Below are 23,666 nucleotides of genomic sequence, written 5' to 3' on the forward strand. Positions count from 1 at the left end.
ACTCTACTCCTAAAATAAGATATAGTCTTTAGTCAGGAATATGACCAAAGCAAAAAACTAAATTCAGAAGAATTTGAAATTTGGTCATCATGTAATAATGAAATGAGTCACGAATTTATGTGAATCATGAATGTGATAACTGAATCTTGTAGTCATAGAATTGCTGTTAGACATCACATTGAGAGCATACCCTTTGATCCAGCAATACCACTACTGGGTCTATACCCTGAAAAGATCATGAAAAAGGGTAAAAACATCACTTGTCCAAAAATATTCATGGCAGCTCTGTTTGTGGTGGCAAAGAATTGTTAATCAAGTAAATTTCTGTGGGGGTCCAGTCTCTGCGGGGTTCTTGGAACCTGACAGGAGGGATAGAAGAGGCGAAATGAGTTGAGTCAATAAGTGGGTATAGGCAGGAGCAGGTTGACTGACTGTCAGCTGCTTGGATTTATTTTTATAGTTTTCAGAATCATGTATGTTTCAAGCAAGCAAGCTGAGATCATTTCCTTGGTTACAAGAGTGTACAATTTTCATCATCAATCATATAGTTCATATCATTACAAGTTTTAATCATGTGATTACAAGTTTACATAATAATCATATAGTTAATTAATTTCTTATCCCTACTCAGACCATGATGACCTTAACCTGTCTGTTACCATATTTATTACTACATTATATAATTGTTAATTCATTTAAAGTTATTAATTAAGCAATTCTTTTAATGGAAAGTTTTTTATATTTTTTTGTGTAAGTAATGTTTTCAGATACACTTCCTTAACAGTCTGTAGTGAGGGTCTTTATGCTTGTCCACCCATCCATTAACTCTTACAATAACCAATTTTTCTTTCTGGCCTTGTTGGTAGAAATCACAGTTTCTGTGACTTTTTTATTCTTTCCCATGAAACTAAGGCTGCTGGGGTTCACATATCGGTCACCTGTACTAACTATTTTCTCACCATCTTTTTCATATATTCCTGTGTATGGTAAGGGGGGACAAAACTATTAATTTCCCTGGAATTCTATCTGACCCATCTTGTATCTGTTTTCCCTGTATATATTCTGGCATCTCCTTGGAATTCCCAGTGCTGGGTTTTCCAGAGATTTCATAATGTTGAAGCCTTTTGTATGCCTCAGGGAGAGGCAGTCCTGTTAAATTTAGACAGAGTTTACAATCTGTTTTATTTTTTTATTTTATTTATTTTATCTATCTATCTATCTATCTATTTATTTATTTATTTTATTTTTCTGAAATCCTTCCTTTATAGTCATTCCAGTATTAGGGTGAGTAACTATTGTAATCAATAATAAACCTATAAATATTGGTATGCATGAAATCACTGTATATATATATATATATGTATATATATATATATATATATTGAAGAAGGAAATGTTGTTCCATCAGGCAGTGTGACTGCCTTGAGTCTTCTTGCTGCAACTGTGTCAAACAGCTTAGAGACCCTGGCTCCCAACAAATGTCCTTCAATTGGGGAATGGCTTAGCAAACTATGGTATATGTATATCATGGAACACTATTGTTCTATTAGAAACCAGGAGGGATGGGAATTCAGGGAAGCGTGGAGGGATTTGCATGGACTGATGCTGAATGAGATGAGCAGAACCAGAAAAACACTGTACACCCTAACAGCAACATGGGAGTGATGTTCAACCTTGATGGACTCGCTCATTCCATCAGTGCAACAACCAGGGACAATTTGGGGCTGTCTGCAATGGAGAATATCATCTGTATCCAGATAAAGAGCCATGGAGTTTGAAAAATTTCAAGGACTATTCCCTTTAATTTAGGAAAAAAACCAGATATCTTACTGTCTGATCTTGTTATTTCTTATACTTTTTGTTTCTTCCTTAAGGATGTGATTTCTCATTCATCACACTCAATTTGGATCAATGTACAACATGGAATTCCAACAAAATAAAGACTAACAGATTGCTTTCCATGGGGGTGGGGTGGGGGAGAGAAGTAAGATTGGGAGAAAAATTGTAAAACTCAAAACTCAAATAAAATCTTTAAAAAAGAAAGATCACATTGAAACCTTACCAAAGATATACAAACATAAATATATGTATGTATCTTTGTATCTATATTCATATCTGGGTTTGATTGTTTTCTTTCCTAAGGGAATGCAATTTTTAAAAAGTTATATGATACTTTTTTAAAAACTTTGTAATCCTTTTCCAATCATTTTCACCCCAACTCAGATAAGCAAAACAAATTGATACTGACTATTTGAAAACAAATGACTCTTTCTACCTATCTCTCTGATCCCATATTTCTTTACATCTTCCCAATCTCTGGAGTTAACATTGGTCCTTGCATTGATATGAATTCAAATGACTTTTAATGTTTTTTAAAATGTATTTTATTTTTTAAATAAATGTTTTATTGATTTTTTTTTTGAGGAGGGGGATGACACGGTTCCTTTACAATAAATTTCCTTTTTCTCTATTAGTACTCTCCCTTGGAACAAAATATAGTTAGATGAAACATACTAACATATGAAATTTCCTTTATATTATTTATTCAGAGTTTTTATTTTTCCTTCTGTTTGCTTCATTCTGCATCAATTGAAACAGTTTTCCCCAAATATTTACTGTTTCTTATAGAGTAGTAGTTTTTTGTTTCATTCATATACCACAATTTTTTCAGTCATTCTCTAATCCCTTTGGGTTGTTCTCATTGTCAAATCCCATCATAGTATACCATGCAGCATTTCGAACCCACTACTTATTCCTAGTATTGAAAACAGATTTTATATACTATTAAGGGAATCTTTGTGAAGCAGGAAGTCATCTCCCAATCTACTTGAAATTACAGGATATAAGATGCAAGTAACAGAGATTATGAAATGTAAGATTTTGCCTCTTTCAGAGTTTGAGCAACTGCATTTTCAGTCTATATAGGCCAGATTAACAGAAACAGAGGCACATGTAAGGCACATATTGATTTTAGAAGGCATATTAATTAACCAGTTATAGTTTGAAAGGGGTTCATGGGAACATAGTCTCTTAAAACTGTTTCTTTTGTTCTGCTAATGCCGTCACTCAAAACTTGAAAGGATCAAAATTACATAACTCATTGGGTCTTTTACTTGTAAAATTTTTATTTATTTAATTTTTAGTTAATTTTTTAATTTTTATTTAAGGCAATGGGGTTAAGTGATTTGCCCTAGGTCACACAGTTAGGCAATTATTAAGTGCCAAATTTGAACTCAGGTCCTCCTGACTCCAGGGCTGGTGCTCTATCCACTGTGCCACCTAGCTGTCCCCCTCACCTGTAAATTTCATCAAATAGATTGGAGGACTCAATTGATCATAAATCCCCTGATTGATTCCAATACCCTATTATTACTACTACTATATTGCTATTATTATTATTATTTTCCCTGACTTCAGTGTGGTTGTTACTTCTACCCGTGTCGATTACAACCCATTTATGGCTTTAAAAAAAGTCTTTTTCTTATAACTTTTAAAAATTAATAAGCATTTGTTTTTTTTCTCCTTCCTACTTTCCCTCTACTCCAACTTTTGTGAAAAATAAAAATAAAATAAAAAAATTTGCATTGTCAAGTAAAACAAATCCCTATATTGACTGTGTTGAAAAATTTTCCATGATCTTATACTGTATCTTGATTCCTTCACCTCTCTTTCAGGGTGTGAGTAATGTGTTTCATGACTGGTCCTTTAGAATTGTGGTTAGTCATTAGTATTCTTAAATCTTGTAAGTTGATATCTTTACAATTTTGTGGTCATTGAATAAATTGTTTTTCTCATTCTGCTCAGTTCACTTTGTATTAGCACATACAAATCTTCCCTTTTATCTAAACATCCCTTTTTCAAGATTGTTTAAAGTCTGGTCATACCTGCTTAAACTGTAATTTTCTTATTTTTGTTTTTTAGGTTTCTGCAAGGCAAATGGGGTTAAGTGGCTTGCCCAAGGCCACACAGCTAGGTAATTATTAAGTGTCTGAGTTCGGATTTGAACTCAGGTACTCCTGACTCCAGGGCTGGTGCTCTATCCACTACGCCACCTAGCTGCCCCCTGTAATTTTCTTATTAATGCCTTTCTGTAAATGCTCAGAGCATTTGCTTGATATATTGAAGCCTTCTATTATTTTGTGAATAAGTGTACTTCAGTAATCATTTTTAGTTTTCATGGCTGCCCTACCTATATTTTTTTCTTGTTATAAATATTCTTATGCTACTTGCATATGATAGTGATGGCAATATGCATTTTTCCCCCATTACCCTTTGACTTACTTGCAATCTTACAATCTTAGGGTTCCAAGTTAAGCAACTAAATAATCAACAAATCAGCAAGCATTTTTAAAGTACTTACTGTGTGCACTTACTAAGCACTTGGGATACAAAGAAAAGAAAAATCAATCCCTGCTTTCAAATAGCTCACATTGTAATGGGGGAATCAACTTGTAAGTGACTAGGCACAAAAAAATATATACATGGTAAAACTGGAAATTATCTCAGGGGGAAGGCAGTGTCATTGAAAATGATTGTGCTATGAAAAAGGATGTGAAGTGGAAAGCTAGGAGATAGAGAGGAGGAGGGAGAGCACTCTAGGCATTGGAGGCACAGTCAGGGAAAAGTTAACACTTAGTCATGGGAAGATAGAGTGTCATTTAGGAGGAATTATAAGGACACTAAAGTAACTGGATCATAGATTATGTAAAACAGGGTGAAGGGGGAAAAAAGATTGGAATGGTTATAATGGGTCAGGTTATGTGTAGAGGGCCAGCCCCAGGGAGTGATATTCACATATCCTTGGTGATCTTCTTCATCAAAGGTATATATGGATTATTGCTTATTGTATGGATCCATTGGCTCACCAGTGAACCCTGACCTAGGATAATCTGTGACTCCAGGATGGTTGTAAAAGGTTACTTTGATAGAGAAGCATACATTTTTCTAAGAACAAATATTGTAAATTTACCCAGGAAGTTGTAAACCTGGGTCTCCTTTAACCGGTCATTCCTGAGATAAGTTTTTGCTATAAAAAGTCTGGGTTTCCAAAAATAAAGTTGGTAGATTTTCACTTCGCAACCTTTTGTGTTTGGATATGTTTGTCTACCCGACCTGACTCTCGGAAATTCATGTCCAGACCCACACCAGAGCTATTGCAGGTGATAGTTATGAAGGACTTTAAAAAACAGGATTTTTACATTTGATCCTGCAGGCAAAAGGGAGTCACTGGAGTTTATTGAGAAGGAGAGTGACATGGTCAGCGGTGTGCTTTAGGAAGATCCCTTTAACAACTGAATGGGGGATGGACTGGAGAGAAAAGGGACTTGAGGGGTTCCAGCTAGATCAGATTGGAAGTGGTTTAAACATATTAGTTTAAGAATGAAGGAAGCAAAGAATTACCTTTCTCACTGAAGGACAAAAAGGCAAATTGTCTTTTGAATCATTCTTTCCCGCTTCATTTTCAGATCATTCAAGAATATTTGGCATTTTTCAGTGAAATTTTGACCTTTCAAGTAATCAATTCTAATTTTTACTTCTGTGCAGCTTGCAATAAAATTAGTAAGGTCCAACCTGTCTAATAGGCTTAATTCTCTTTGCTCACTCCTTTTTTTTTTAAAAAATTTATTTAAAATTTTTTTTCTTTTAGGTTTTTGCAAGGCAAATGGGGTTAAGTGCCTTTCCCAAGGCCACACAGCTAGGTAATTATTAAGTGTTTGAGAACAGATTTGAACCTAGGTACTCCTGACTCCAGGGCCAGTGCTTTATCCGCTGTGCCACCTAGCCGCCCTGCTCACTTCTTCTTTCAATTGGATTTTTAGCAGCTGGTAATTTGTTCCAGATTTATGGATACTACTTTGTTTTTGTCTGTTTTCCTATTTTTCTTTGATTGCTCTAACTTCAACTTTGTCCTTGCATTCCTTTTAAGTAATGTATTAGTTAAATTTTCACTCCAAGATCCTTCAAATTGAAAACTCCTCTGGTTAGTGTGGGAATGGGAAGGCCTTTTGGTTACTGTGTGTGTGTCACTCACTAATGCTTATAACTCAAAGTCTTCTTGTTTACCTTAGATAAAGGCAATTTGATTTGACCTTCATTCTTTCTTTCTCTGAGCAAGTGAAAATTGTAGTTAGTCATCTGGATGTTTCTTTCCTACATGATATCAACTGTTTGGCATAGAATAGATAAAGCATCTAGATAATGACAGGAATTTTAAAAACCTTTCCTGAAGACATTTTGTTTTGATATGAACAGTCAGAATTACATGCAATAAAACCACTGAAGTCATCTTTTAAAAAAGTTTTATTGATTTTAAAATTACTATTATCTCCTAGTAAAAATCCTCCAACAGAGCCCTCTCTAGTCCCAAAGTAAAGTTGAATAAACCAAATGGACACATCAATCCTAACTGACATCATTTGCCTCATTCCACACCCAGAGTGCCCTACCACCATTTCTTTAATAGAAAGAGAAGAGTAACCTTATCACAAGTTCTCTGGAATCAATATTGGTCTATAAGCTGATTTGAGTTCTGATGTGTTTTATTTTTCTTTTTCCTGTTTTTAAGCACAATACCTTCTGAACAGTTGTTGAAATATTTCAAAGGGATTATTGATACACTATTTTATTAATAAGTGATTAAGTGTGAAAACAGAGCACTTATTTATAATAGTGTTTTATAGCCTTTTAGAATGTTGCATGCAGTACACAAAAATATTAAATTATGCAATATTTAATAGTGCAATCAGTAAGCAGTCAAATGAATGAATGTATTTAAGCTGCAACCAATGAAACACAGCAGTGAAATACATGTGTAATATGCCTCCTTCCAAGCATGGTTATAAAATTTAAAAAAATTGAGAATTTCATATTAAATTCAAAATTATAATAATTCTATAATTTATAAATATATCATGTCATGGCAATAAAAGGATAGGCTAAGGGGAGAAACAAAGATATTGTTGAAAAGCAAACAATGAAACTCAATAAAGGGCATAAATTTAAAGATACAGCTAAACAGCATAAATGTTCCTGCAGTTTTTATATCAGTGAGTCTATTATTCCTTAAGGGGAGCAGTAAGAGTTGGGGTATTTTGGTAAATATTTAATAACTGACTTCAAAAAGGTATGACAAGTATTTTTAATCTACATTTATTAACATTTTCTCCATACTTTTCTTAAAAATTGTTATTGTTATTTGCCCTTTGTTCTGTGAGAGAACCATTACATCAGGGAGGTGATTTCATGGCATGAAAGTGAGTTGGATTTCGCTGAGGCAGGACTGTGCAAAGTCCCCATCCTCACTCTCTCTTGTGGAGCCATCTTCTTAAGTCTAGACAATTAACAAAACAACAAAGCATGGATTTGCAGCATTTGCAGCATAAGGTATAAATGCTCACACTGAAAATTTAATAATTGGCTTTGCTATTGGTAGGTGCTGACTCTAGTCTAAGCCTGCTTAGACATTCTTCATTTTTTAAATTACTAGGATACTAACTCATACACCACTACTAGAAAAAGTCCATTATTTAATGAGAATGAAATATAAAGTTATAAATTAATTCTATCTTTTGTGAATTGTAAGACTTGTGGGATCTATTAAATAAATTGGCTCCCCAAATAGCATTTTAATTGATGTGAAACTTGGCCAACATGAACATAAAGGAGAACTTTGAAGGAGAAAAGCAGTAGCTAAAGGAGAGATAGAATGTAGAAGGACAAGATACAGCATGAAGGATACCTATATAGAGATGTTGTCAGCAGTTGATAAAAGACCCAGTTACATTAACTTAGTATTAGATGTTTGGGGTGTGTTATATCAATCAACAAATAAACATATATTAAGTGCCAATTATGTGCCAGACATTGTGCTAACTGCTGGGGAAACTAAAAGAAGTAAAACAATTTTTTGCAAGAAATTTATAATCTATGATGACTGTAAATAGATGTCCCAGATTATTTCCTCTCTCACTCCCTTCCTTCCTCCCTTCCTTCCTCCCTCCCTTCCTCCCTCCCTCCCTCCCTCCCTCTCTTCCTTCCTTCCTTCCTTCCTTCCTTCCTTCCTTCCTTCCTTCCTTCCTTCCTTCCTTCCTTCCTTCCTTCCTTCCTTCCTTCCTTCCTTCCTTCTTTTTCTACAGCTATTGACACCATCTACTTCTTTTTCTGGATCCTGTCTGAGGATCACCCTACAGTTCCAGTCATCTGACCACCAAAGCAATGCTCCAAACTACCCCAAGTGATTTGCTGTATCTCAGAGATAGTTCTGTTTTTGAATTTAATGGTGAAGATATCTGTTTATATCAAATCTACTCTCTGAATTTAATAAACTTATTTTTCTATATTTTTCATTAACAAGTAAAATAATAGCATAAGACTAATAGAAAGATCTTAACAGCAGTTAACAGCATTTATTGAGTTCCTATTATGAAGAGAACATAGTAATGAACACTAAGAAGAAATGCTAAATGTAGAAATGCCACTCAATTGAGCTCAATACAACAAGCATTTATCAAACACCCTTTATTCAAGATACCTTGCTAGACACTGAGATATAAAAATGAAAAATGACATTATCCTTGCCTTCTAGGAGTTTATAGTCTGCAATCACCTCCTCACTGCACTCCCCTCACCCCCCCCCCCTGGACCTTAGGGGAACATCAGTGTAGCATCAGGTAATCAGGCAAGTCTTTCTGGCACAAGAAATCTGAGATTATGCCTCCTTTCACCCTGGAAGTGAATTTCAAATTAAAAAAAGAAAAAGATCAAGAAAGATGAACAAGAAACAGTAAAAAAAAGATTTTGACCCCCCCCAAAAAGTTATTATGGTGGCAGAGAAGATCAAGATACAAACTCAGAAGAGGTCAACAATGTCCAAACACCTATGAGTAAAATTCCAAAGGAAAATGGGAAATGGGGGGCGACTAGGTGGCGCAGTGGATAGAGCACCATCCCTGGAATCAGGAGGACCTGAGTTCAAATTTGACCTCAGACACTTAATAATTACCTAACTGTGTGGCCTTGGGCAAGCCATAGACTTTAAAAAAAAAGGGAAATGGTCTCAAGCCCAGAAAAGACTCAGGGAAGAATTCAAATAGGAACTTAAAAATCATTTAAGAGAAAAAATTGGGAAAAGAAATGAGAGTGATGCAAGAGAAATATGAAAAAAGAGTTAACAATTTGGAAAAAGAAGACCATATTTGAATAAATCAAGAATCCAATCAAACAAAAAGATTCAGTCTCTGGTATCAAAACCCAAGAGAAGTCTAAAAAGTATAAAAGGGAAAAGAAAACATAAAGGATTCAATGAAACTGAACTATTTGCATTCCTATATAAGATGATACTTTTGATTCTTGGACAGATGAATTTGAGGGAATGAAATAAAAATTATTAAGGGATGAGAGAGCATGGGCGCAGAAGAAGGAGGTGGAATGGGGTAAATTATTTCACATAAAGAGGCATGAAAAGTCTATTATAGTGGAGGAAAATATGGGAGGGAGCTGATGGGTATCACTTGAACCTTACTCTTATCAATATTGACTCAAAGAGGGAATATTATACCTAATCATTTGAATATAGACTTCTACCTTAACCAACTTGAAAGAAGGAGAGGAGGAATTTAAGAAAAGGATGGGGTGGGGGGGAGTAAAGAGGGCAGAGGGGAGGCTATGATGGAGGGAAATATACAGTTAATGATCATGACTATGAATGTGAATGGAATGAATTCTTTCATAAGATGGAAGCAGATAGCAGAGTAGATGTGCACCAAATGGTATAGCATCCACATTCTTAAAGGAGAAGTTAAGTGAATTACAGGTTTATGAATAGACAAAATATAGAGAACATTATAAATATAAAATATAATATATAATTTAAAAAATCTTTTGCACAAACAAATCCAATGCAACCAAGATTAGAAGGAAAGCAGAAAGCTGGAAAACAATCTTTAAAGGCCTCATTTCTCAAATATTTAGAGAACTGAGTTAAATTTATAAGAATACATCATTCCCCAATTGATAAATGATCAAAGGATATGAACAGGCAGTTTTCAGATGAAGAAATCAAAGCTATCTATAGGCATATGAAGTGTTTTAAATCATTTTTGATTAGAGACATGCAAATTAAAACAACTATGAGGTACCACCTCACTCTTTTCAGATTGGCTAATATGATAAAAGAAGAAAAATGATAAATGTTAAAGAAGATGTAGGAAAATTGGAACACTAATGCACTCTTGGTGATGGTATGAACTGACCCAAGCATTCTGGAGAGTAATTTGTAACTATGCTCACAGGGCCACCAAACTGTGCATACTCTGTTCCAGCAATACCACAACTAGTTCATTATCCCAAAGAGATCATAAAAAGGGAAAAGCACCTACATGTGCAAAAATATTTATAGTAGACCTTTTTCATGGTGGCAAAATGTTAAAAATTGAGGGAGGTCCATCAATTGGGGAATGACTGACTAAACTGTGGATATGAACGTAATAGATAATGAATGTGAGAGAAGAAATGAAGAACAGGCAAACTTCAGAAAAAAACCTGGAAAGACTTGTACAAAATGATGCAAAGTGAAATGACCAGAACCAGGTGAAATGTACACAGTACCAGCAATATTGTGTGATAATCAACTATGAATAAGTTGGCTCTTCTTGGCCCCACAATGATCTAGGATAAGTACAAAGGAATCATAATGGAAAATGCTATCCATAGTGAGGTAAAGAAATGATAGACTATGAGTACAGATACTTTTTCACTCTTTTTTTTCATGATTTCCCCCTTTTGATCTTTTTTTCTTTCACAACTGTGACTAATATACTAATAAATTTGTTTTACATGATTATACATGAATAATCTGTATCAAATTGCCTAGAATTTTAGGAAGAGAGTAGGGTAGCTGAGACCAATATAAAAATCTGTTTTTCATGAAAATACATATACAACCTATATGAATTTACCTATCATTTTAGGAAGAGGGGAGAGCAGGGAGGGAGGGAGAAAAACATGGAACCTGAAATCTTGTAAAAATGAATACTAAAAGTTGTCTTAACATGTAACTGGGAAAAATGCTATTTCAAAAAAGAAAACCAATAAAAAAGGGAACAAAAGAAAAAATAACACACCAAATAAGCACATTGTCATGTATATACATTAGATTACTAGTGTCCTGCTAGAGATTTGAGATAGCTGAAATCTTTATGTAACAATGGTCACCAAACACATCAATAATAATTCTATTGAAATAAAAATTTTGGAAAATTATTTGGATTTTGTTGTAAAGAGATTTATACAAGGGATATATTAGAGAAAACTCAAATGGCTAGTGAAAGCTGATTGTTAAAATTTTAATTAATTTATATGTCAGAAATCATTGTTTTATTAATTGTATAGAGTTAAGAAACTGAAGGAGAAAATGTTAATAATGCAGATTGTTTAAAAGTGTGTCATGGGCATATCTTTTTCTTCCCAGAGACCCAATTGTTAAACATTTACCACCATATCACTACATGTATAATATAAACATATTACACAAGAACTGAAGAAACACTGAGTGGAAAAATAGTGAAATCAATCCTTATTGAGTTTCAGTAAGAAACAAATAAAGTGATCCTGGGCAAGTCACTTAACCATAATTTGCTTCAGATTCCCCATTAGTAAAATTGAGATTATAATAGCAGGGTTGTTGTGAAGATGAAATAATGTTTTTAAAGTGTTTAGCACAGAATCTGGCATTTGGTAGATGATATATAAATAGTTATTCTCTTCCCTTATATTCCCTTCAATAAATCACAAATTTAATACAAAAAAGAAATCTTTCCATGATGCTAAGTGGTTGGGAATCATAGAGTACCATAATCTCTTAAGAGTTAACATTGCAGTGAACTTTAAAGGTAATGGGAGGGGACACTATGGTTGTGGCATAATACCAAAAATAACTTGCACATGAGAAATGACACAAAAGACATCATGAGAGATATTTATGACTGAAAAAGGCAGTGAGCCAGTCATTGTAGAAAGATCGAAGGATAACAGATAGGTAGACCAAATGAGAGCTGTGCTCAACATGCCATCAGGTTTGGAAAACTCAACAGTGGCCTGGATTGGAAAAGATCAGTTTTTGTCCCAATCTTGAAGAAGGACAATGTCAAAGAATATTCAAATGACTGAATAATTGGGCTCATTTCACACTTTTGTAAGTTTATGCTTAAAAATCTACAAGCTAAGCTTCAGGAAAATGTGAACCAAAAATTACCAGAAGAGCAGTTTTTGAAGAGGCAAAGAAACAAAATTGCTAACGTTTACTGAATTATAGAGAAAAATAGGTAGTTCCAGAAAAACTTATACTTCATTGACTTTATGTCAAAATGGGGCAAGTCCTGGGAGTACCAGTTCATCTTACTTGTCTTTTGAGGAAGCTGTATGTGGGTCAAGAAGCAACAGTTAAAACAATTGATTGATTTAAGATTGAAAATGAGTACAGTAATTATCAGCTTATTTCATTTAACTTATGTGCAAAAAAAGTCAGAATTAAAGTTGTTGGAAGAAATACATATATGCAGACAATCCAACTCTGATGGCAGAAAGTGAAGAATTAAGAAGTCTCTAGATGAAGGTGGAGGAGAGTATGAAAAGTATGAAGCTTAATGCTAGATTTTTTTTTTAGGTTTTTGCAAGGCAAATGGGGTTAAGTGGCTTGCCCAAGGCCGCACAGCTAGGTAATTATTAAATGTCTGAGACCGGATTTGAACCCAGGTACTCCTGACTCCAAGGCCGATGCTTTATCCACTACACCACCTAGCCACCCCTTGAAGCTTAATGTTAAAAAAAAACAAAAAACAAAATAAAAAAACAACTAAGGTAACTGTGACTGGACCCATAACTTCCTGGCAAATAGAAGTGGAAGCAGTGTCAGATTCTATATTTTTGGGCTCAAAGATGGTCACTGTAGCCATGATATTCAAAGATGCTTTTTCCTTGAAAGGAAAGCTATGGAAAATCTGGGCAGCATACTAAAAAGCAGAGGTATTATTTTGTCAAGAAAAGTTTTTATAGTTAAAGCTATACTTTTTCTAGTAACAATGTATGTCTTTAAGAGTTGATCTGTAAGAAAAGCTGAGCATTGCAGAATAAATGCTTTTGAATTGTGGTACTGGAGAAGACCTTTGAGAGTTCCTTGGACAGCAAGGAGATCAAATCAATCAATAGCTTCAGTATTTTGACCACATAATGAGAAAACTGGAAAAGATCCTGATGTTGGGAAAGATTAAAGGCAAAAGGAAAAGGGGGTGGTAGAGGATGAGATGGATAGATAGTATCATGGAAGCAATGAATATGAACTTGGACAGACTCTGGGAGATAGTGGAGATGATGTGCTATGGTGTTTGGGATTGCAAAGAATTGGACATGACTGACCCATTGAGTAGCAATAAGAACAAATGTTGTCCTGGAATTCATAAAATTCTAAAGGAATGACATAGAAGAACCAGAATGAATATATTGTCACCAGTGAAGAAGGAATTCTTTTATCTGCTCATATTGAAGCTAAGACTGGACATCTCGATTCATGGTAGCAAATGGTGAGAGTGCTATGGAAATTGTGGACAGGGACCAGGTAAGATTGTAGGCATGCCCAGATAGCAACCATTAAGCAGAGAGGGTCTAGTTGTATTCCTTGGCTTCCACTGGCTATATTACTCTTCCTTCAGTAAGATTGTGTTTGGACTCAAGATTTTTTCCAGTTTACATTTTACTGGGAAATATAGCCCCACACAGATAAAGAGCTGGGAAGTCTGGCTTTAGTGATGAAAAGACTAGTTTGCAGAGAACACATCCTGACACAATCACTTGCTGATTTTATTTTTTTTCCCCCTCAAATGCTTATTCTGGTTAGCACCAGGACTCCAAACTGGAAGGCTTTAAAGGTCATCTAATCCAACTTCAGTTTTGTAGATGAGAAAATGGGAACCAAGAGACTAGTTTGAATTTGAATGTGGATTTACAGACTCCAAAGTCAGTGCTTTTTTTTTTCAACCAAAATTAAGTAAATTAGTCAGTCTTAGGATCAGTCAATGACCATGGTAAAGACTGAGGTTCTGTAATACCAGAAATCCATTCAAATGAGAACATCCAGGTCCCCATGGCAAACATTTAGCTTTCAATAAGAAGGTAAATTTAAGTCTCTGTTGAATGTAGGCATAGGTTGATACCCTTGATGGATTGACAGGTATGCTTTTCCTAGCCCCCACCACACAGAACCAAATGCTATTATTTTTAATTTGTTCAGTGTTGCAATTGCAAATGAAAAGCAATATTGCAACACATTCAATTATAACCAGAATACTACCTCCTAGGACTCATAAAAAGGAGGGAAAAGTATTTATGACTATGTGCATCCATTAATCTCTACAGTTATGGCTACACATACTTACAATACCACTTGGAAGATTGGTCTTTTTTCTCCAGTGATATACTTCATAAAAACTCAGCTGGGCATTTTATTATAAATTAAACCCTGAAATGTTGTTTTTCCATAAGCACCTTGCTTAATCCTCACCCAGTGAAATTCCCCCCCCCCCAAGTCTACCATTTTATGCTCATTTATCCTTTTCAATAGACTCATTTGTTTACCCCAAACTTACCACACTATGGGTAATATTTTCTTAAGGACAGAAGAGAAAAACAAAGAAATGACTCCAAATAATGGGAAAATGAAATAGCTTGTGCTTTTGCATTCATTTTTTAAATTTTGAGTTCTAAGTCCTCTCCCTTCTTCCAACTGTTTCCTCATCCATGTACAATGACACCCATTATCCACGTGAAATTCTCCAAAACATTAGCTTGTATTTTCAACTAAGTAATTCATTATGTAGAAAGGGAAATATTATGTATGTAGCTACAGGAATGTAAGGCAGTGTTCACTAGCTTCACCTTATTCATTCAGGGTCATTAAGAGAGGTGTCACCTTCTTAGCAAAATGCCAATTCCTTTCCAGAATGTTGAGACCAATTCACCTTTCTACCAAGAATGCTAATACTCTTTCCTCTATCCCCTCCTATTAACTATTTTCATCTTTTATCTTCTTTGCCAGTTTCTAGGAAATGGCCTACTCTAGGATGTTAATTGGTGTACAATATGATATCAGGATAATCAAAGATTTAGACAGATTAGAAAATGGACCTGAATCTAAGTTGATAAAATTGAGCATAGATAAATGTAAAGTCTTACAGTTGAACTTAAGAAATAGACTTTAGGAGCAGCTAAGTGACACAGTGGATAGAGCACTGACCCTGGTGTCAGGAGGACCTGAGTTCAAATTTGACCTCAGACACATAATAATTACCTAGCTGTGACTTTGGGCATGTCACTTAACTGCACTGCCTTGCAAAAAAAAAGAAAGAAAGAAAGAAAGAAAGAAAGAAAGAAAGAAAGAAAGAAAGAAAGAAAGAAAGAAAGAAAGAAATAGACTTTATAAGTATTAGATGGGATGAATGTAATTAGAACAATTTCTCTGGAAATGATTTGGGGATTTTCTACTGGACAGAACTTCAAGCTTAATCTGAATCATTGTTTGACATGAAAACCAAAAAAAAAGCTAATGTGATGTTGAGATTTTATTAGGGGAGGATTATTGACCAGGAAGAAGAACATAATAGCCCTGTTTATTTTGTCCATCCATGTCTTGTCTCAATTCTGGGCACCATTTTAGGAAGGGAATTGATAAATTTGAAAATATCCAGAAGGCAACCAGAATAATGCAGAATAATGAAGACTAATTCAGGGAACTGAGAATATGTAATCTGGAGAAAAGAAAGTTCAAGAGAAACATGAGAGCACTTGAAAATGCACTTGAAAGGCTGTCATGTGGAAAAATAATTAAATTTGTTCTATTTGGTGCCAAAGGGAAGAACAATGAGTGGAGATATTAAAGATAAAGGTTTAGCCTTTATATCAGGAAAAATTTCCAAACAATTAGAATGATAGAAAGGTGAAATGGGCTACTTGGATGGTAGTGGGTTCCTCATCTTTGGAGGTCTTCAACAAAAGACTATATGACCACTTGTTGAGGGTATTCCTTTTATATTGGATAAAATGGTCTCTAAATTTCTTTCCACCTCTGAAATTCTTTCATATGCCAAATAGAATATGGAAGGGGTAGCATTACAAGCCTACTACTAATAGGGAGCTATTCACCAGTAGCAGTAATGGGTTATCTGATCTTCTCTGTAATCATTAACATCTAAAGAATACTTAGGCGGAGACCATGGAATGGATTAAAATAACTGGGCTTCATAAGGTGTGCGGTGAGTAGCATTCTAGTCTTAAAGTCAGAAATACCTGATTTTGAATCTTGCTACAGGTACTTATTAACCATATGACCCAGAACAAGTCATTCAACCTTTCATCCTCAGTTTGCCTATTTGTAAAATGAGGATACTCACAGCACCTACTTCACAGGGTTGTTGTAAAGATCAAATAAAATAGCCTATATAGGTTATTTATATAAAGTGCTTATCAAACCTTAAGTTGCTGTGTAAATCCTAGCTGTTTTTAGCATTATTATTATTATTATTACTTTTTATTATTAACAAGTATTATAAATTATGGGCAACTAGGGGCAGTGGATAGCAGTGGGTCTAGAGGCAGGACTTCAAATTTGAGCTCAGACATTTACTAGCTGTGTGACTCTGGGCAAGTCACTTAAGTCATTGTTTGCCTCAGTTTCCTCATCTGTAAAATGAGAAGAAAGTGGCAAACCCCTCCAGTAACTCTGCCAAGAAAACCCCAAATGGAACCATGAAAAGTCAGATATGGCAACTGAACAACAGTAATTATATGACCATGGTTCATTAGAACTATTCTATAATCAGATTCCTAGATCATATATCATGGATTTTTAGATATGGAAGGTACTTTCATGGTCATCTCATTCAATTTTCTCATTTCATATTTCAAAAAACTGAGACCCTAGAGACTGTGACTCAGAAAGTAAGTAAATGTCAGAGCTCGGATTTTTTTTTTTTTTTTTAGGATTTTGCAAGGCAAATGGGGTTAAGTGGCTTGCCCAAGGCCACACAGCTAGGTAATTATTAAGTGGCTGAGGTCGGATTTGAACTCAGGTACTCCTGACTCCAGGGCCAGTGCTCTATTCACTGTGCCACCTAGCTGCCCTGAGAGACCAGATTTGAACCCAAGTTTTCTGAATTCAAATCCATTGCTTCTCAGTAGAATCAGAAGACCGGACTTGTTTCAAATTATATTCTCTGTTTTGAGGGGTAGAGAATATTTGTGAACTGTTCCTTTTTTCCACCTACAGAAAAAAAAAAATCATTTCTTCTTTACTTCTAACTTGTAATACTTTTCAGAGTCACTAAAGAAAAGAAACAACCAGTTGTTCTCCCTTATCTTTACTGGGGATGGGAGGGGGGGAGGGGGGGAGGAAATTTTTAATCCTGGCACACTCTGAACTACTCTTGATTTCAATAGCTTTTACTGTTCTTTGAGTCCCTTTATTCCTCCCTGTCTCTTTTGTCTCTTTGAGACCATTTAGTCCTACATGAAAAAGGACAGAAGTTCAGAGCCATCATTCGGTCTCTGTCTCTTATGAAACAACTGGGCACATTGGCACTGGGAGAGCTGGGCAGCCTCAAAAGGGAGCAGGGCCAAGTGTTAATCATATCTCTGAGCCTGACTTTCTTCCTGGTTAATTGGCAGGAGGTGTTTATGAATGAGTTGAAAAGCAGGAAGAAACGAGAAAAAGAGATTGTGGCAGAGCTAAGAGAGTATGAAGAAGGAGCCATTTTCAACTTCGATCTGTTTCTGGGAGCTAGGAAATGTCATTTTAGAGTTTTCTTAAATTTCTCAATCTTGTTTCCATACCTCTGCATTCCTGTGTGTGTGTGTGTGTGTGTGTGTTAATTCTAACTGGCCTTTTTTCTCCTCTTAAAAGATGTTTCTAAAATTCTGACTCAGAATATCACTCTTCTTCTAAAGTGGCATATGTGTAATTTGCTTTTCTTAAAGTGGGAGGCTGCATTTGAATCTATTAATTTGTTTGGTACCAAAAAAAAATAATCTGTTTCCTGTAATCACAGTAATCAGACCGTACTGTTACTATAACTTTAATTTTCCTCTTAATATATTGGTCAAACAAAAATGAATAGTACATACTCTTGTTCTCACAAGCATTTTGCTTATTGGTCTGGTGCCTATACTGAACATAAAAATAATTTAGCCTCCTTTCCTTTCCTCCATCCTGGGGAATATATACTCCTCTTCACCTCCTGCTTTCTCCCCTTCTTCTTCCATTAAACCACAGCCAATGAGTCTAAATTGAAATTCCAGGTTTGAGGCCAGGTTTGCAGAGGCGGGACCATAAGAAGAGATGAGGAAAATGGCAGAGGAAGAAATTTTTTCTATTTTTTTTCTTCTCCCACTTTTCCATCTTGGATGGGAATAGGATCTTAATTCAAGGGTCTTAATCTGGCCCTTGAGGAAAAGAAATGTTATTTTCAGACCTTTGTTTAGAATTTGAGGATGGGGAATTAGTGATTGACAGACATATCACAAAATGGGACTTGAACAATTCCACTATAAATTAGTTGGTAGTTCATCTATACTTTTTCATCTCCTAAAAGACATGGAAAAATGCCTGTCAATTGAGACATTTAAAATAATATTTAAATTGGACTTGTAATAGATTAAATATCTTGCTTTGAGCATTGGTTTTTGCTTTAAGATGGTGCAATAAAGATAGATGCTCTTAAAAAATAGGAATTAGGAAAAGCAGAGCAGGTGGTTAATGTTAGAATGGAAGTTTGTCTCTGAAACTGTCTTGAACAAGGGTTTTCTCTGTGACCCATAGCTCTCAATGTTCTTTGGAAGGAATAATCTTCAGTCCCTTTTCTTGCTCCACTTTTTCATGGTGATGGTACTTTGGCTGTTATTTCTTGTTAACAAATGTGCACATCTTAGGAGCTGCATTTTCTCAGTTGCTCTACATAGGAAGAAATTACAAAGAAGGAAAGGTGTTTAAAAAATTTATGACATGCACTTTTAAGAAGACAAGATGGTTTTGGAATGCTGCTGGTTATAATCTCTTCCAAGTAAGGTCAGTCACAAAATCTCAGTTGAAAGGGAACTTTGGGGTCATCTAGTGTAATTCTTGGATTTTTACAGATGAGAAAACTGAGGTTCAGAAAATATAATTGAATCACTTGCCCAAGGTCATAGAACTTGTTAGTGGTAAAGCTGTGATGATTATCAACCAGGTGTCCTGATTCTTAGTCCAGTGTTCCCAATGAAAAAGGAGATTAAATTGAACAAATACTATTGTTGATTATTAACTTTTTGCAAAAACAGGACAAAGCTAATTGTAATGAGAATTGATAAGCCACTACTGAATATAAATTAAGTGTAGTCAGAGAGAGTCAAAATTAATTAGATCTAACTAGTTGTTGTACAATGTTTAGCTAAGCATTTCTATCAAGTTTATCTTTCACACAAAGAAATGACCTAAGACGGAATGCATGCAGGTAACAAGACTATATTGTGAAAAGAATTTTTAAAACAAGCACTGAGAAAATTGAAGTTTTTCTTTAGCTAAGAAACTTGACTTTCAAGAGGAGAGAAAGGATAAAGAATGCAAACAGCTGGTATTTTTTGGCTTATTGACAATAAATCTTATTCCAAGGACATTAAAAAGTCACAGTTATTGTATGTAGCAAGGCTCCTGGTTACTATTTTCCTTAGCAAGAAAAAGGAGATATTGACAGGAAGAAAGAAAAGAGATTAGGAAGGGAAGGGGGAAAAAGTAGAGATGAAAGGATTATTAAAAACCTTTGACTATACAGTTCAAAGTAAAATGATGACTTGACAATGAAATAATTCTATTACTTTTAGGTTCCAAAGTGAAGCTTCATTAATTCCAAAATTGTTCAGTTTAATTGGGTTTGTTTTTGGTCAGAATGGTGATTCCTTTAGAGAAAGTCCCGGGGTAGAAACTCTCTCCAATAAAGCAAATTGACAGTTAGTCTCCCTGCCCCCCCCCCACCAGATTTTTGCAAGGCAATGGGGTTAAGTGACTTGCCCAAGGTCACACAACTAGGTATTTATTAAGTTTCTGAGGCTACATTTGAACTCAGGTCCTACCTGATTCCAGGGCTATTGTTTTATCAGTATACCACTAGCTGCCCAGATGGTTAGTCTTAAAGAATTCCTAAAGAGCATCACAAGTCAAGTGACTTGACAATGTTAATCCAGTTAGAAAATGTCAGAGGCAAGATTGAATTTAAGTCTTCTTGACTGTAAGGTGAGCCTTCTATTCAGTAAAGTAGGGAGCTTCTCTTGGTTGTTTACAGAAAAACAAATTAGCTGTATCATTGTTAACTTTTCACTTTGGGTTTATATTTATCATTCATTAATTTATTCATTCATCCTTTTTTTTTTTTTAGGTTTTTGCAAGGCAAATGGGGTTAAGTGGCTTGCCCAAGGCCACACAGCTAGGTAATTATTAAGTGTTTGAGACCGGATTTGAACCCAGGTACTCCTGACTCCAGGGCCAGTGCTTTATCCATGCCTCTTCATCCTTTCTTTTCAACAAGTTATATTGAACTACTACCACTGAACTTTCTAAGGGACACAAAAGAAACCTTTCTTCTTGGACATCCTGACTTCCAGGAACATTTATTTTATTTTTTAATTATATAAATATTGCATTTGTTTTCCAATTATATACAATAGTAGTTTCTACCAATAATTTTTTGAAAGATTTTGAATTTTACATTAGCCCCCCTTCCCTTCCCCAAACAGAAGGCAATCTGATATAGTAGGAATATTTTAAGAGATGATAATGACAAGCAAATTAGGAAAAGATGCCCTTTGACTATCTTTTTCTTTCATTTTCAGATGGTTCTCTTATTGTTTCTATTGTATTGTATTCACAGTTCTCTGGAATGCCCAAGAAAACTGACTATAAAATAATTTCCTGAAAGCAAAACCGGGAGTTTGTTAACTACTAATTTGAAAAGGAAGCTTCTAAGTAGAAATGGAAAATAGGCTTGTGCCAATGGAGCTGACACTGTTAGTGAACTAAGATAAAAGGAAAAAGCAGGAAAAGCACTTTTATTGCAACAAGACAGTTTTCAGTGACCTAGCATCTTAATGAAACCATATGTATGAGAAATAACTATACTGTTGTTACTTGCAGAGAAATGAATTACCTACATTATTTTGTTGCTTTCCTATGCAATTCATAAAGTAATGACTCAAAACTATGCCCTTATCTTCATAGAATTCTGACCCTCAGCCTGTTAAAAATATTTCCAGAAAGAACTTGAGGAACATGAAAATAAAATAAGTTATTTCGCCATATAATTTTTTGGGAAAGTCAGATATTTTCTAAAACTGTGGAAAAATTCATAACCCTGAAAACACCCTAAAGTTTAATGATTTATATTACATTTGAGATGCTACTAAAATGTAGATATATATCTATTTTATCTTTTGACTTGGGGCTCAGTTGGACTCTTCAAATGAGGAGCAATTCACAATAAAATGTGAGGCTGTAGCAGTTTCATTTATTATTCTTCAAATCTCCATTTCTTAATCATGTAGAACATATGTAGAACACAAACAATCACAGGTTCTCAGAAATGAGGGACAAATCATTATGTTTAGAACTCTGGGGGGAAAAAGAGAATCCTGTGTATATTAGCATATTTAATCATTCCATTTCAGAGTAGATCATCTATTTTAATTTTCTTGCTATGTTTTTTGGCATATATATATATATATATATATATATATATATATATATATATATGTATATATGTAATCTGATAAAAAAAAAAGACTGCTATGCTTTTCCAAAAGGTGAAGATACTCCAATCTTGTTTTCAGAAAGGTGTTAGGGATTGTTGTGTATGGGAGCATTGTAAATTATCTTCACCTGGTGTCCTTGAACACCAGAGCCTTATTTTACTAAGTGCCATGGGAGTGGGAATGGATTAGAGACAGGGGAGGTATTTAAGCACTGGTATTTGGTTCAATAAATGGAGACTTTGGAGACCTTGGTGGACAGGGAGAACTTCTCATCTCTCTCGTCTCTCTCGTCTCCTCTCTCCTCTCCTCTCTCCTCTCCTCTCTCGTCTCCTCTCTCGTCTCCTCTCTCGTCTCCTCTCTCGTCTCCTCTCTCGTCTCCTCTCTCGTCTCCTCTCTCGTCTCCTCTCTCGTCTCCTCTCTCGTCTCCTCTCTCGTCTCCTCTCTCTCCTCCTCTCTCTCCTCCTCTCTCGTCTCCTCTCTCTCCTCCTCTCTCTCCTCGTCTCTCTCCTCGTCTCTCTCCTCGTCTCTCTCCTCGTCTCTCTCCTCGTCTCTCTCCTCGTCTCTCTCCTCGTCTCTCTCCTCTCTCTCTCTCCTCTCTCTCTCTCCTCCTCTCTCTCCTCCTCTCTCTCTCATCTCTCTCCCTTCTCGTCTCTCTTCTCGTCTCTCTTCTCGTCTCCCACCCCTTCAACACTGGCCTAGGGAAGATGAGAGAGTCCAGAAAGGAACTCAACAGAAAGGGACAAGAGAAAAATTCCTAGGGTGGGGAACCTTTGACCTCCAGGATGGAATCAGTCCTTGACTTGTAAATATCTCAAAGGGCAGCTGCCACTAATAATGTTATTTCAGTTCTTTGATGACTCTATGATGGTACCTACCTCTTCAGTGTGCTATGGAAGCATCCCATCTGTGCCTTCTCCTCCTAGGTGACTTTTATCCAAGACCTCCTGGAAACCCCAAGGTACTGAGGTACCACCTCCAGCCAAACTAGCTGACCCTCATATTGTTCCTCATATGTGCTGTCTTGTTTCTGTGTTTTTAATGGGCCCCCATGGCTGGAATTGTTATTTTCTTTTTCTTTTTTTTTGTCTTTTTTTCAAGGCAATGGGATTAAGTGACTTGCCCAAGGTCACACAGCTAGGCAATTATTAAGTGTCTGAATACGAATTTGAATTTAGGTCCTCCTGAGTTCAGGGTACTGTACTACTTAGCTTCCCCAGGAATTATTCTTTTCTAAATGTTCTTCAGAGTATGGCTCAAGAATTTGGAATTATATCCAAAGGACATATCTTGGTGCATACCCTTTGATCCAGTAATACCACTAATAGGTTTGTACCTCAAAAAGATCATAAAAAGGGAAAAGCAAAACTAATAGCAGTCCTTTTCTTGCTGGAAAAATATTGGAAACTTGAAGGGATGTCCATCAATTGAGGAATGGGTGAACAAGCTATAGCATATGAATGTAATGGAAATGATAAGCAGGCAGGTTTCAGAAAAAGCTGGCAAGACTTGAACAAACTGATGAGAAGCAAAATGAGCAGAATCAGGAAAATATTGTACATAGTATCAGCAACAATGTTTGATGATCAACTATGAATGACTCAACTCTTCTCAGCAACACAATGATCTAAGATAAGAACAAAGAATTCACAATGGAAAATGCTATCCACAGAGGTAAAGAACTGATGGATTAAATATAGATCCAAGCATACTTTTTTCATTCTTTTGTTTTTTGTCCCTTTTGATCTATTTATTCTTTCTCACCTGTGAGTAATATGGAACTATGTTTTACATAATTGCACACATATTATATATTAAATTTCTTAGCATTTTAGGAAGAAGGGAGGGGAAAT

The sequence above is a fragment of the Macrotis lagotis genome, chromosome 8 (assembly GCF_037893015.1).
Source record: "Macrotis lagotis isolate mMagLag1 chromosome 8, bilby.v1.9.chrom.fasta, whole genome shotgun sequence".
In the NCBI taxonomy this organism is placed as follows: Eukaryota; Metazoa; Chordata; class Mammalia; order Peramelemorphia; family Peramelidae; genus Macrotis; species Macrotis lagotis.